The sequence below is a fragment of the Gorilla gorilla genome, chromosome 19 (assembly GCF_029281585.2).
Source record: "Gorilla gorilla gorilla isolate KB3781 chromosome 19, NHGRI_mGorGor1-v2.1_pri, whole genome shotgun sequence".
Classification (NCBI taxonomy): domain Eukaryota; kingdom Metazoa; phylum Chordata; class Mammalia; order Primates; family Hominidae; genus Gorilla; species Gorilla gorilla.
The window spans coordinates 898,458-914,224 of NC_073243.2; positions in this window are offsets into that span (position 1 = coordinate 898,458).

Sequence of the window (15,767 nt, forward strand, 5' to 3'; positions counted from 1 at the left end):
ATGAACATGGATATATCTACACTGCCATCTGGATGAACATGGAAATATCTGCACCGCTATCTGTATGAACATGGAAATATCTACACCACTATCTGTATGAACATGGATATATCTACACAGCAATCTGGATGAACATGGAAATATCTACACCGCTATCTGTGTAAACATGCATACATCTTCACCGCTATCTGTATAAACATGGAAATATCTACACGGCTATCTTTATGAACATGGAAATATCTAAACCGCTAACTGTTTGAACAGGGAAATATATACACCGCTATCTGCATGAAAACGGAAATATCTACACAGCTATCTACTTATACATGGAAATATCTACACAGCTATCTCTTTACACATGGAAATAACTACACCGCTATCTGTATGAACATGGAAATATCTACACCGCCATCTGTATGAACATGGATATATCTACACAGCCATCTGTATGAACATGGAAATATCTTCACCACCATCTGTATGAACATGGATATGTCTACACAGCCGTCTGTATGAACATGGAAATATCTACACCGCTATCTGTGTAAACATGCATACATCTTCACCGCTATCTGTATAAACATGGAAATATCTACACCGCTATCTGTATGAACATGGAAATATCTACACCGCTATCTGTTTGAACATGGAAATATCTACACCGCTATCTGCATGAAAATGGAAATATCTACACAACTATCTGTATATAAATGGAAATATCTACACAGCTATCTCTTTGCACATGTAAATAACTACACCGCTATCTCTATAAACATGGAAATATCTACACCGCCATCTGTATGAACATGGAAATATCTACACCGCCATCTGTATTAATAAGGAGATATCTACACCGCTATCTGTATACACATGGAAATATCTACACCACTATCTGTATGAACATGGAAATATCTACACCGCTATCTGTATAAACACGGAAATATGTACACCGCTACCAGTATAAACATGGAAGTATCAGCACCGCTATCGGTATTAACATGGCAATATCTACACAGCTATCTGTATGAACATGGAAATATCTACACCGCTATCTGTATAAACATGGAAATATCTACACCGCTATCTGTTTGAACAGGGAAATATATACACCGCTATCTGCATGAAAACGGAAATATCTAAACAGCTATCTGCTTATACATGGAAATATCTACACAGCTATCTCTTTACACGTGGAAATAACTACACCGCTATCTGTATGAACATGGAAATATCTACACCGCCATCTGTATGAACATGGAAATATCTGCACCGCCATCTGAATGAACGTTTAAATATCTACACCGCAATCTGTATTAAGATGGAGATATCTACACCACTATCTGCATAAACATGGAAATATCTACACCGCTCTCTGTATAAACATGGAAATATCTACACCGCTATGTGTATAAACATGGAAATATCTACACTGCTATCTGTATAAACATGGAAATATCTACACCGCTACCAGTATTAAACATGGAAATGTCAGCACCGCTATCAGTATGAACATGGAAGTTTCTACACCGCCATCTGTATGAACATGGAAATATCTACTCCGCTATCTGTATAAACATGGAAATATCTACACCGCTATCTTTATGAACATGGAAATATCTACACCGCTAACTGTTTGAACAGGGAAATATATACAGGGCTATCTGCATGAAAACGGAAATATCTACACAGCTATCTGCTTATACATGGAAATATCTACACAGCTATCTCTCTACACATGGAAACAACTACACCGCTATCTGTATGAACATGGAAATATCTACACCGCCATCTGTATGAACATGGAAATATCTGCACCGACATCTGTATGAACATATAAATATCTACACCGCCATCTGTATTAAGATGGAGATATCTACACCGCTATTTGTATAAACATGGAAATATCTACACCGCTATCTGTATAAACATGGAAATATCTACACCGCTATCTGTATAAACATGGAAATATGTACACCGATTCCTGTATAAACATGGAAATATCAGCACCGCTATCTGTATGAACATGGAAATATCTACACCGCCATCTGTATGAACATTGAAATATCGTCACCGCCATCTGTATGAACATGGATATATCTACACAGCCATCTGTATGAAGATGGAAATATCTTCACCGCCATCTGTATGAACATGGATATGTCTACACAGCCGTCTGGATGAACATGGAAATATCTACATAGCTATCTGTATGAACATGGAAATATCTACACCGATATCTGTGTAAACATGCAGACATCTTCACCGCTATCTGTATAAACATGGAAATATCTACACCGCTATCTGTATGAACATAGAAATAGCTACACCGCTATCTGTATGAACATGGAAATATCTACACCACTATCTGTATGAACATGGAAATATCTACACCGCTATCTGTATGAACATGGAAATATCTTCACCGCCATCTGTATGAACATGGATATATCCACACAGCCATCTGGATGAACATGGAAATATCTACACCGCTATCTGTATGAACATGGAAATATCTACACAGCCGTCTGGATGAACATGAAAATATCTACACCGCTATCTGTGTAAACAGGCATACATCTTCACCGCTATCTGTATAAACATGGAAATATCTACACCGCTATCTCTATGAACATGGAAATATCCACACCGCTATCTGTATGAACATGGAATTAGCTACACCGCTATCTGTATGAACATGGAAATATCTACACCACTATCTGTATGAACATGGAAATATCTACACCACTATCTGTATGAACATGGAAATATCTACACCACTATCTGTTTGAACAGGGAAGTATATACACCGCTCTCTGCTTGAAAATGTAAATATCTACACAGCTATCTGCATATACATGGGAATATCTACACAGATATCTCTTTACACATTGAAATAACTACACCGCTACCTGTATGAACATGGAAATATCTACACCTCCATCTGTATGAATATGGAAATATCTGCACCGCCATCTGAATGAACATATAAATATCTACACCGCCATCTGTATTAAGATGGAGATATCTACACCGCTATCTGTATAAACTTGGAAATATCTACACCGCTATCTGTATAAACATGGAAATATCTACACCACTATCTGTATAAACATGGAAATGTCTAAACCGCTACCTGTATAAACATGGAAATATCAGCACCGCTATCTGTATGAACATGTAAATATCTACACCGCTATCTCTATGAACATGGAAATATCTACACCGCTATCTGTATGAACATGGAAATATCTACACCGCTATCTGTATACACATGGAAATATGTACACCGCTACCTTTATAAACATGGAAGTATCAGCACCGCCATCGGTATGAACATGGCAATATCTACACGGCTATCTGTATGAACATGGAAATATCTGCACCGCTATCTGTATGAACATGGAAATATCTTCACCGCCATCTGTATGAACATGGATATATCTACACAGCCATCTGGATGAACATTGAAATATCTACACCGCTATCTGTATGAACATGGAAATATCTACACCGCTATCTGTATGAACATGGAAATATCTACACCGCTATCTGTATGAACATGGAAATATCTACACCGCTATCTGTATGAACATGGAAATATTTTCTCCGCCATCTGTAAGAACATAGATATATCTACACAACCATCTGTATGAACATGGAAATATCTACACCGCTATCTGTATGAACATGGAAATATCTACACGGCTATCTGTGTAAACATGTATACATCTTCACCGCTATCTGCATGAAAATGGAAATATCTACACAGCTATCTGCATATACATGGAAATATCTACAAAGCTATCTGTTTACACATGGAAATAACTACACTGCTATCTCTATAAACATGGAAATATCTACACCGCCATCTGTATGAACATGGAAATATCTGCACCGACATCTGTATTAAGATGGAGATATCTACACCGCTATCTGTATAAACTTGGAAATATCTACACCGCTATCTGTAAAAACATGGAAATATCTACACAGCCATCTGTATGAAAATGGAAATACCTACACCGCTATCTGTATGAACATGGAAATATCTACACCGCTATCTGTATGAACATGGAAATATCTTCACCGCCATCTGTATGAACATGGATATGTCTACACAGCCATCTGTATGAACATTTAAATATCTACACCGCCATCTGTATTAAGATGGAGATATCTAAACAATTATCTGCATAAACATGGACATATCTACACCGCTATCTGTATAAACATGGAAATATCTACACCGCTATGTGTATAAACATGGAAATATCTACACCGCTATCTGTATAAACATGGAAATATCTACACCGCTACCTGTATAAACATGGAAATATCAGCACCGCTATCAGTATGAACATGGAAGTTTCTACACCGCCATCTGTATGAAGATGGAAATATCTTCACCGCCATACGTATGAACATGGAAATATCTGCACCGCCAACTGTATGAATATATAAATATCTACACCACCATCTGTATTAAGATGGAGATATCTACACCGCTATCTGTATAAACATGGAAATATCTACACCGCTATCTGTATAAACATGGAAATATCTACACCGCTATCTGTATAAACATGGAAATATCTACACCGCTACCTGTATAAACATGGAAATATCAGCACCGCTATCTGCATGAACATGGAAATATCTACACCACCGTCTGTATGAACATGGAAATATCGTCACTGCCATCTGTATGAACATGGATATATCTACACAGCCATCTGTATGAACATGGAAATATCTTCACCACCATCTGTATGAACATGGATATGTCTACACAGCCGTCTGGATGAACATGGAAATATCTACACCGCTATCTGTGTAAACATGCATACATCTTCACCGCTATCTGTATAAACATGGAAATATCTACACCGCTATCTGTATGAACATGGAAATATCTACACCGCTATCTGTTTGAACATGGAAATATCTACACCGCTATCTGCATGAAAATGGAAATATCTACACAACTATCTGTATATAAATGGAAATATCTACACAGCTATCTCTTTGCACATGTAAATAACTATACCGCTATCTCTATAAACATGGAAATATCTACACCGCCATCTGTATGAACATGGAAATATCTACACCGCCATCTGTATTAAGAAGGAGATATCTACACCGCTATCTGTATAAACATGGAAATATCTTCACCGCTATCTGTATGAACATGGAAATATCTACACTGCTATCTGTATAAACACGGAAATATGTACACCGCTACCAGTATAAACATGGAAGTATCAGCACCGCTATCGGTATTAACATGGCAATATCTACACGGCTATCTGTATGAACATGGAAATATCTACACCGCTATCTGTATAAACATGGAAATATCTACACCGCTAACTGTTTGAACAGGGAAATATATACACCGCTATCTGCATGAAAACGGAAATATCTAAACAGCTATCTGCTTATACATGGAAATATCTACACAGCTATCTCTTTACACGTGGAAATAACTACACCGCTATCTGTATGAACATGGAAATATCTACACCGCCATCTGTATGAACATGGAAATATCTGCACCGCCATCTGTATGAACGTTTAAATATCTACACCGCAATCTGTATTAAGATGGAGATATCTACACCACTATCTGCATAAACATGGAAATATCTACACCGCTCTCTGTATAAACATGGAAATATCTACACCGCTATGTGTATAAACATGGAAATATCTACACTGCTATCTGTATAAACATGGAAATATCTACACCGCTACCAGTATTAAACATGGAAATGTCAGCACCGCTATCAGTATGAACATGGAAGTTTCTACACCGCCATCTGTATGAACATGGAAATATCTACACCGCTATCTGTATAAACATGGAAATATCTACACCGCTATCTTTATGAACATGGAAATATCTACACCGCTAACTGTTTGAACAGGGAAATATATACACCGCTATCTGCATGAAAACGGAAATATCTACACAGCTATCTGCTTATACATGGAAATATCTACACAGCTATCTCTCTACACATGGAAATAACTACACCGCTATCTGTATGAACATGGAAATATCTACACCGCCATCTGTATGAACATGGAAATATCTGCACCGCCATCTGTATGAACATTTAAATATCTACACCGCCATCTGTATTAAGATGGAGATATCTACACCACTATCTGCATAAACATGGAAAAATCTACACCGCTATCTGTATAAACATGGAAATATCTACACCGCTATGTGTATAAACATGGAAATATCTACACCGCTACCTGTATAAACATGGAAGTATCAGCACCGCTATCGGTATGAACATGGCAATATCTACACGGTTATCTGTATGAACAGGGAAATATCTACACCGCTATCTGTGTAAACATGCATACAACTTCACCACCATCTGTATAAACATGGAAATATCTACACCGCTATCTGTATGGACATGGAAATATCTACACCGCTATCTGTATGGACATGGAAATATCTACACCGCCATCTGTATGAACATGGAAATATCTGCACCGACATCTGTATTAAGATGGAGATATCTACACCGCTATCTGTATAAACTTGGAAATATCTACACCGCTATCTGTAAAAACATGGAAATATCTACACAGCCATCTGTATGAAAATGGAAATACCTACACCGCTATCTGTATGAACATGGAAATATCTACACCGCTATCTGTATGAACATGGAAATATCTTCACCGCCATCTGTATGAACATGGATATGTCTACACAGCCATCTGTATGAACATTTAAATATCTACACCGCCATCTGTATTAAGATGGAGATATCTAAACAATTATCTGCATAAACATGGACATATCTACACCGCTATCTGTATAAACATGGAAATATCTACACCGCTATGTGTATAAACATGGAAATATCTACACCGCTATCTGTATAAACATGGAAATATCTACACCGCTACCTGTATAAACATGGAAATATCAGCACCGCTATCAGTATGAACATGGAAGTTTCTACACCGCCATCTGTATGAACATGGAAATATCTTCACCGCCATACGTATGAACATGGAAATATCTGCACCGCCAACTGTATGAATATATAAATATCTACACCACCATCTGTATTAAGATGGAGATATCTACACCGCTATCTGTATAAACATGGAAATATCTACACCGCTATCTGTATAAACATGGAAATATCTACACCGCTATCTGTATAAACATGGAAATATCTACACCGTTACCTGTATAAACATGGAAATATCAGCACCGCTATCTGTATGAACATGGAAATATCTACACCACCGTCTGTATGAACATGGAAATATCGTCACTGCCATCTGTATGAACATGGATATATCTACACAGCCATCTGTATGAACATGGAAATATCTTCACCACCATCTGTATGAACATGGATATGTCTACACAGCCGTCTGGATGAACATGGAAATATCTACACCGCTATCTGTGTAAACATGCATACATCTTCACCGCTATCTGTATAAACATGGAAATATCTACACCGCTATCTGTATGAACATGGAAATATCTACACCGCTATCTGTTTGAACATGGAAATATCTACACCGCTATCTGCATGAAAATGGAAATATCTACACAACTATCTGTATATAAATGGAAATATCTACACAGCTATCTCTTTGCACATGTAAATAACTATACCGCTATCTCTATAAACATGGAAATATCTACACCGCCATCTGTATGAACATGGAAATATCTACACCGCCATCTGTATTAAGAAGGAGATATCTACACCGCTATCTGTATAAACATGGAAATATCTTCACCGCTATCTGTATGAACATGGAAATATCTACACCGCTATCTGTATAAACACGGAAATATGTACACCGCTACCAGTATAAACATGGAAGTATCAGCACCGCTATCGGTATTAACATGGCAATATCTACACGGCTATCTGTATGAACATGGAAATATCTACACCGCTATCTGTATAAACATGGAAATATCTACACCGCTAACTGTTTGAACAGGGAAATATATACACCGCTATCTGCATGAAAACGGAAATATCTAAACAGCTATCTGCTTATACATGGAAATATCTACACAGCTATCTCTTTACACGTGGAAATAACTACACCGCTATCTGTATGAACATGGAAATATCTACACCGCCATCTGTATGAACATGGAAATATCTGCACCGCCATCTGTATGAACGTTTAAATATCTACACCGCAATCTGTATTAAGATGGAGATATCTACACCACTATCTGCATAAACATGGAAATATCTACACCGCTCTCTGTATAAACATGGAAATATCTACACCGCTATGTGTATAAACATGGAAATATCTACACTGCTATCTGTATAAACATGGAAATATCTACACCGCTACCAGTATTAAACATGGAAATGTCAGCACCGCTATCAGTATGAACATGGAAGTTTCTACACCGCCATCTGTATGAACATGGAAATATCTACACTGCTATCTGTATAAACATGGAAATATCTACACCGCTACCAGTATTAAACATGGAAATGTCAGCACCGCTATCAGTATGAACATGGAAGTTTCTACACCGCCATCTGTATGAACATGGAAATATCTACACCGCTATCTGTATAAACATGGAAATATCTACACCGCTATCTTTATGAACATGGAAATATCTACACCGCTAACTGTTTGAACAGGGAAATATATACAGCGCTATCTGCATGAAAACGGAAATATCTACACAGCTATCTGCTTATACATGGAAATATCTACACAGCTATCTCTCTACACATGGAAACAACTACACCGCTATCTGTATGAACATGGAAATATCTACACCGCCATCTGTATGAACAGGGAAATATCTGCACCGCCATCTGTATGAACATTTAAATATCCACACCGCCATCTGTATTAAGATGGAGATATCTACACCACTTTCTGCAAAAACATGGAAAAATCTACACCGCTATCTGTATAAACATGGAAATATCTACACCGCTATGTGTATAAACATGGAAATATCTACACCGCTACCTGTATAAACATGGAAGTATCAGCACCGCTATCGGTATGAACATGGCAATATCTACACGGTTATCTGTATGAACATGGAAATATCTACACCGCTATCTGTATAAACATGCATACAACTTCACCACTATCTGTATAAACATGGAAATATCTACACCGCTATCTGTATGGACATGGAAATATCTCCACCGCTATCTGTATGAACATGGAAATATCTACACCGCTATCTGTATAAACATGGAAATATGTACACCGCTACCTGTATAAACATAGAAGTATCAGCACCGCTATCGGTATGAACATGGCAATATCTACAAAGCTATCTGTATGAACATGGAAATATCTACACCGCTATCTGTATAAACATGGAAATATCTACAGCGCTATCTTTATGAACATGGAAATATCTACACCGCTATCTGTATAAGCACGGAAATATGTACACCGCTATCTGTATAAACATGGAAGTATCAGCACCGCTATCGGTATGAACATGGCAATATCTACACGGTTATCTGTATGAACATGGAAATATCTACACCGCTATCTGTGTAAACATGCATACATCTTCACCACTCTCTGTATAAACATGGAAATATCTACACCGCTATCTGTATGGACATGGAAATATCTACACCGCTATCTGTTTGAACATGGAAATATCTACACCGCTATCTGCATGAAAATGGAAATATTTACACAACTATCTGCATATAAATGGAAATATCTACACAGCTATCTCTTTGCACATGGAAATAACTACACCTCTATCTCTATAAACGTGGAAATATCTACACCGCCATCTGTATGAACAAGGAAATATCTACACCGCCATCTTTATTAAGAAGGAGATATCTACACCGCTATCTGCATGAACATGGAAATATCTACACCGCTATCTGTATGAACATGGAAATAGCTACACTGCTATCTGTATGAACATGGAAATATCTACACCGCTATCTGTATGAACATGGAAATATCTACACCGCTATCTGTATGAACATGGAAATATCTTCACCGCCATCTGTATGAACATGGATATATCTACACAGCCATCTGGATGAACATGGAAATATCTACACACCTATCTGTATGAACATGGAAATATCTACACAGCCATCTGGATGAACATGAAAATGTCTAAACAGCTATCTGTGTAAACATGCATACAACTTCACCGCTATCTGTATAAACATGGAAATATCTACACCGCTACCTGTAAAAACATGGAAATATCTACACCGCTATCTCTATGAACATGGAAATATCCACACCGCTATCTGTATGAACATGGAAATAGCTACACCGCTATCTGTATGAACATGGAAATATCTACACCACTATCTGTATGAACATGGAAATATCTACACCGCTATCTGTTTGAACAGGGAAGTATGTACACGGCTATCTGCTTGAAAATTGAAATATCTACACAGCTATGTGGATATACATGGGAATATCTACACAGCTATCTCTTTACACATGGAAACAACTACACAGCTATATGTATGAACATGGAAATATCTACACCGCCATCTGTATTAACATGGAAATATCTGCACCGCCATCTGAATGAACATATAAATATCTACACCGCCATCTGTATTAAGATGGAGATATCTACACCGCTAGCTATATAAACTTGGAAATATCTACACCGCTATCTGTATGAACATGGAAATATCTACACCGCTATCTGTATGAACATGGAAATATCTTCACCGCCGTCTGTATGAACATGGATATATCTACACTGCCATCTGGATGAACATGGAAATATCTGCACCGCTATCTGTATGAACATGGAAATATCTACACCACTATCTGTATGAACATGGATATATCTACACAGCAATCTGGATGAACATGGAAATATCTACACCGCTATCTGTGTAAACATGCATACATCTTCACCGCTATCTGTATAAACATGGAAATATCTACACGGCTATCTTTATGAACATGGAAATATCTACACCGCTAACTGTTTGAACAGGGAAATATATACACCGCTATCTGCATGAAAACGGAAATATCTACACAGCTATCTGCTTATACATGGAAATATCTACACAGCTATCTCTTTACACATGGAAATAACTACACCGCTATCTGTATGAACATGGAAATATCTACACCGCCATCTGTATGAACATGGATATATCTACACAGCCATCTGTATGAACATGGAAATATCTTCACCACCATCTGTATGAACATGGATATGTCTACACAGCCGTCTGTATGAACATGGAAATATCTACACCGCTATCTGTGTAAACATGCATACATCTTCACCGCTATCTGTATAAACATGGAAATATCTACACCGCTATCTGTATGAACATGGAAATATCTACACCGCTATCTGTTTGAACATGGAAATATCTACACCGCTATCTGCATGAAAATGGAAATATCTACACAACTATCTGTATATAAATGGAAATATCTACACAGCTATCTCTTTGCACATGTAAATAACTACACCGCTATCTCTATAAACATGGAAATATCTACACCGCCATCTGTATGAACATGGAAATATCTACACCGCCATCTGTATTAATAAGGAGATATCTACACCGCTATCTGTATACACATGGAAATATCTACACCACTATCTGTATGAACATGGAAATATCTACACCGCTATCTGTATAAACACGGAAATATGTACACCGCTACCAGTATAAACATGGAAGTATCAGCACCGCTATCGGTATTAACATGGCAATATCTACACAGCTATCTGTATGAACATGGAAATATCTACACCGCTATCTGTATAAACATGGAAATATCTACACCGCTAACTGTTTGAACAGGGAAATATATACACCGCTATCTGCATGAAAACGGAAATATCTAAACAGCTATCTGCTTATACATGGAAATATCTACACAGCTATCTCTTTACACGTGGAAATAACTACACCGCTATCTGTATGAACATGGAAATATCTACACCGCCATCTGTATGAACATGGAAATATCTGCACCGCCATCTGAATGAACGTTTAAATATCTACACCGCAATCTGTATTAAGATGGAGATATCTACACCACTATCTGCATAAACATGGAAATATCTACACCGCTCTCTGTATAAACATGGAAATATCTACACCGCTATGTGTATAAACATGGAAATATCTACACTGCTATCTGTATAAACATGGAAATATCTACACCGCTACCAGTATTAAACATGGAAATGTCAGCACCGCTATCAGTATGAAAATGGAAGTTTCTACACCGCCATCTGTATGAACATGGAAATATCTACTCCGCTATCTGTATAAACATGGAAATATCTACACCGCTATCTTTATGAACATGGAAATATCTACACCGCTAACTGTTTGAAAAGGGAAATATATACAGCGCTATCTGCATGAAAACGGAAATATCTACACAGCTATCTGCTTATACATGGAAATATCTACACAGCTATCTCTCTACACATGGAAACAACTACACCGCTATCTGTATGAACATGGAAATATCTACACCGCCATCTGTATGAACATGGAAATATCTTCACCGCCATCCGTATGAACATGGAAATATCTGCACCGCCATCTGTATGAACATATAAATCTCTACACCGCCATCTGTATTAAGATGGAGATATCTACACCGCTATCTGTATGAACATGGAAATATCTTCACCGCTATCTGTATGAACATGGATATATCTACACAGCCATCTGGATGAACGTGGAAATATCTACACCGCTATCTGTGTAAACATGCATACAACTTCACCGCTATCTGTATAAACATGGAAATATCTACACCGCTATCTTTATGAACATGGAAATATCTACACCGCTAACTGTTTGAACAGGGAAATATATACACCGCTATCTGCATGAAAATGGAAATATCTACACCGCTATCTGTATGAACATGGAAATACATACACCGCTATCTGTATGAACATGGAAATATCTACACCGCTATGTGTATAAACATGGAAATATCTACAAAGCTATCCGCATAAACATGGAAATATCTACACCGCTAATTGTATAAACATGGAAATATCAGCCCCGCTATCTGTATGAACATGGAAATATCTACACCGCCGTCTGTATGAACATGGAAATATCTTCACCGCCATCTATAGGAACATGGATATATCTACACAGCCATCTGTATGAACATGGAAATATCTACACCGCTATCTGTATGAACATGGAAATATCTACACCGCTATCTGTATGAACATGGAAATATCTTCACCGCCATCTGTATGAACATGGATATGTCTACACAGTCATCTGAATGAACATTTAAATATCTACACCGCCATCTGTATTAAGATGGAGATATCTACACAACTATCTGCATAAACATGGAAATATCTACACTGCTATCTGTATAAACATGGAAATATCTACACCGCTATGTGTATAAACATGGAAATATCTACACCGCTATCTGTATAAACATGGAAATCTCTACACCGCTACCTGTATAAACATGGAAATATCAGCACCGCTATCAGTATGAACATGGAAGTTTCTACACCGCCATCTGTATGAACATGGAAATATCTTCACCGCCATCCGTATGAACATGGAAATATCTGAAACGCCATCTGTATGAACATATAAATATCTACACCGCCATCTGTATTAAGATGGAGATATCTACACCGCTATTTGTATAAACATGGAAATATCTACACCGCTATCTGTATAAACATGGAAATATCTACACCGCTATCTGTATAAACATGGAAATATGTACACCGATACATGTATAAACATGGAAATATCAGCACCGCTATCTGTATGAACATGGAAATATCTACACCGCCATCTGTATGAACATTGAAATATCGTCACCGCCATCTGTGTGAACATGGATATATCTACACAGCCGTCTGTATGAACATGGAAATATCTTCACCGCCATCTGTATGAACATGGATATATCTACACAGCCGTCTGGATGAAAATGGAAATATCTACATAGCTATCTGTATGAACATGGAAATATCTACACCGATATCTGTGTAAACATGCATACATCTTCACCGCTATCTGTATAAACATGGAAATATCTACACCGCTATCTGTATGAACATAGAAATAGCTACACCGCATCTGTATGAACATGGAAATATCTACACCACTATCTGTATGAGCATGGAAATATCTACAACGCTGTCTGTATGAACATGGAAATATCTTCACCGCCATCTGTATGAACATGGATATATCCACACAGCCATCTGGATGAACATGGAAATATCTACACCGCTATCTGTATGAATATGGAAATATCTACACAGCCATCTGGATGAACATGAAAATATCTACACCGCTATCTGTGTAAACATGCATACATCTTCACCGCTATCTGTATAAACATGGAAATATCTACACCGCTATCTCTATGAACATGGAAATAGCTACACCGCTATCTGTATGAACATGGAAATATCTACACCACTATCTGTATGAACATGGAAATATCTACACCACTATCTGTATGAACATGGAAATATCTACACCACTATCTGTTTGAACAGGGAAGTATATACACCGCTATCTGCTTGAAAATGTAAATATCTACACAGCTATCTGCATATACATGGGAATATCTACACAGCTATCTCTTTACACATGGAAATAACTACACCGCTACCTGTATGAACATGGAAATATCTACACCTCCATCTGTATGAACATGGAAATATCTGCACCGCCATCTGAATGAACATATAAATATCTACACCGCCATCTGTATTAAGATGGAGATATCTACACCGCTATCTGTATAAACTTGGAAATATCTACACCGCTATCTGTATAAACATGGAAATATCTACACCACTATCTGTATAAACATGGAAATGTCTAAACCGCTACCTGTATAAACATGGAAATATCAGCACCGCTATCTGTATGAACATGTAAATATCTACACCGCTATCTCTATGAACACGGAAATATCTACACCGCTATCTGTATGAACATGGAAATATCTACACCGCTATCTGTATAAACATGGAAATATGTACACCGCTACCTTTATAAACATGGAAGTATCAGCACCGCTATCGGTATGAACATGGCAATATCTACACGGCTATCTGTATGAACATGGAAATATCGGCACCGCTATCTGTATGAACATGGAAATATCTTCACCGCCATCTGTATGAACATGGATATATCTACACTGCCATCTGGATGAACATTGAAATATCAACACCGCTATCTGTATGAACATGGAAATATCTACACCGCTATCTGTATGAACATGGAAATATCTACACGGCTATCTGTATGAACATGGAAATATCTACACCGCTATCTGTATGAACATGGAAATATCTTCTCCGCCATCTGTAAGAACATAGATATATCTACACAGCCATCTGTATGAACATGGAAATATCTACACCGCTATCTGTATGAACATGGAAATATCTACACCGCTATCTGTGTAAACATTTATACATCTTCACCGCTATCTGCATGAAAATGGAAATATCTACACAGCTATCTGCATATACATGGAAATATCTACAAAGCTATCTCTTTACACATGGAAATGACTACACTGCTATCTCTATAAACATGGAAATATCTACACCGCCATCTGTATGAACATGGAAATATCTGCACCGACATCTGTATGAACATATAAATATCTACACCGCAATCTGTATTAAGATGGAGATATCTACACCTCTATCTGTATAAACTTGGAAATATCTA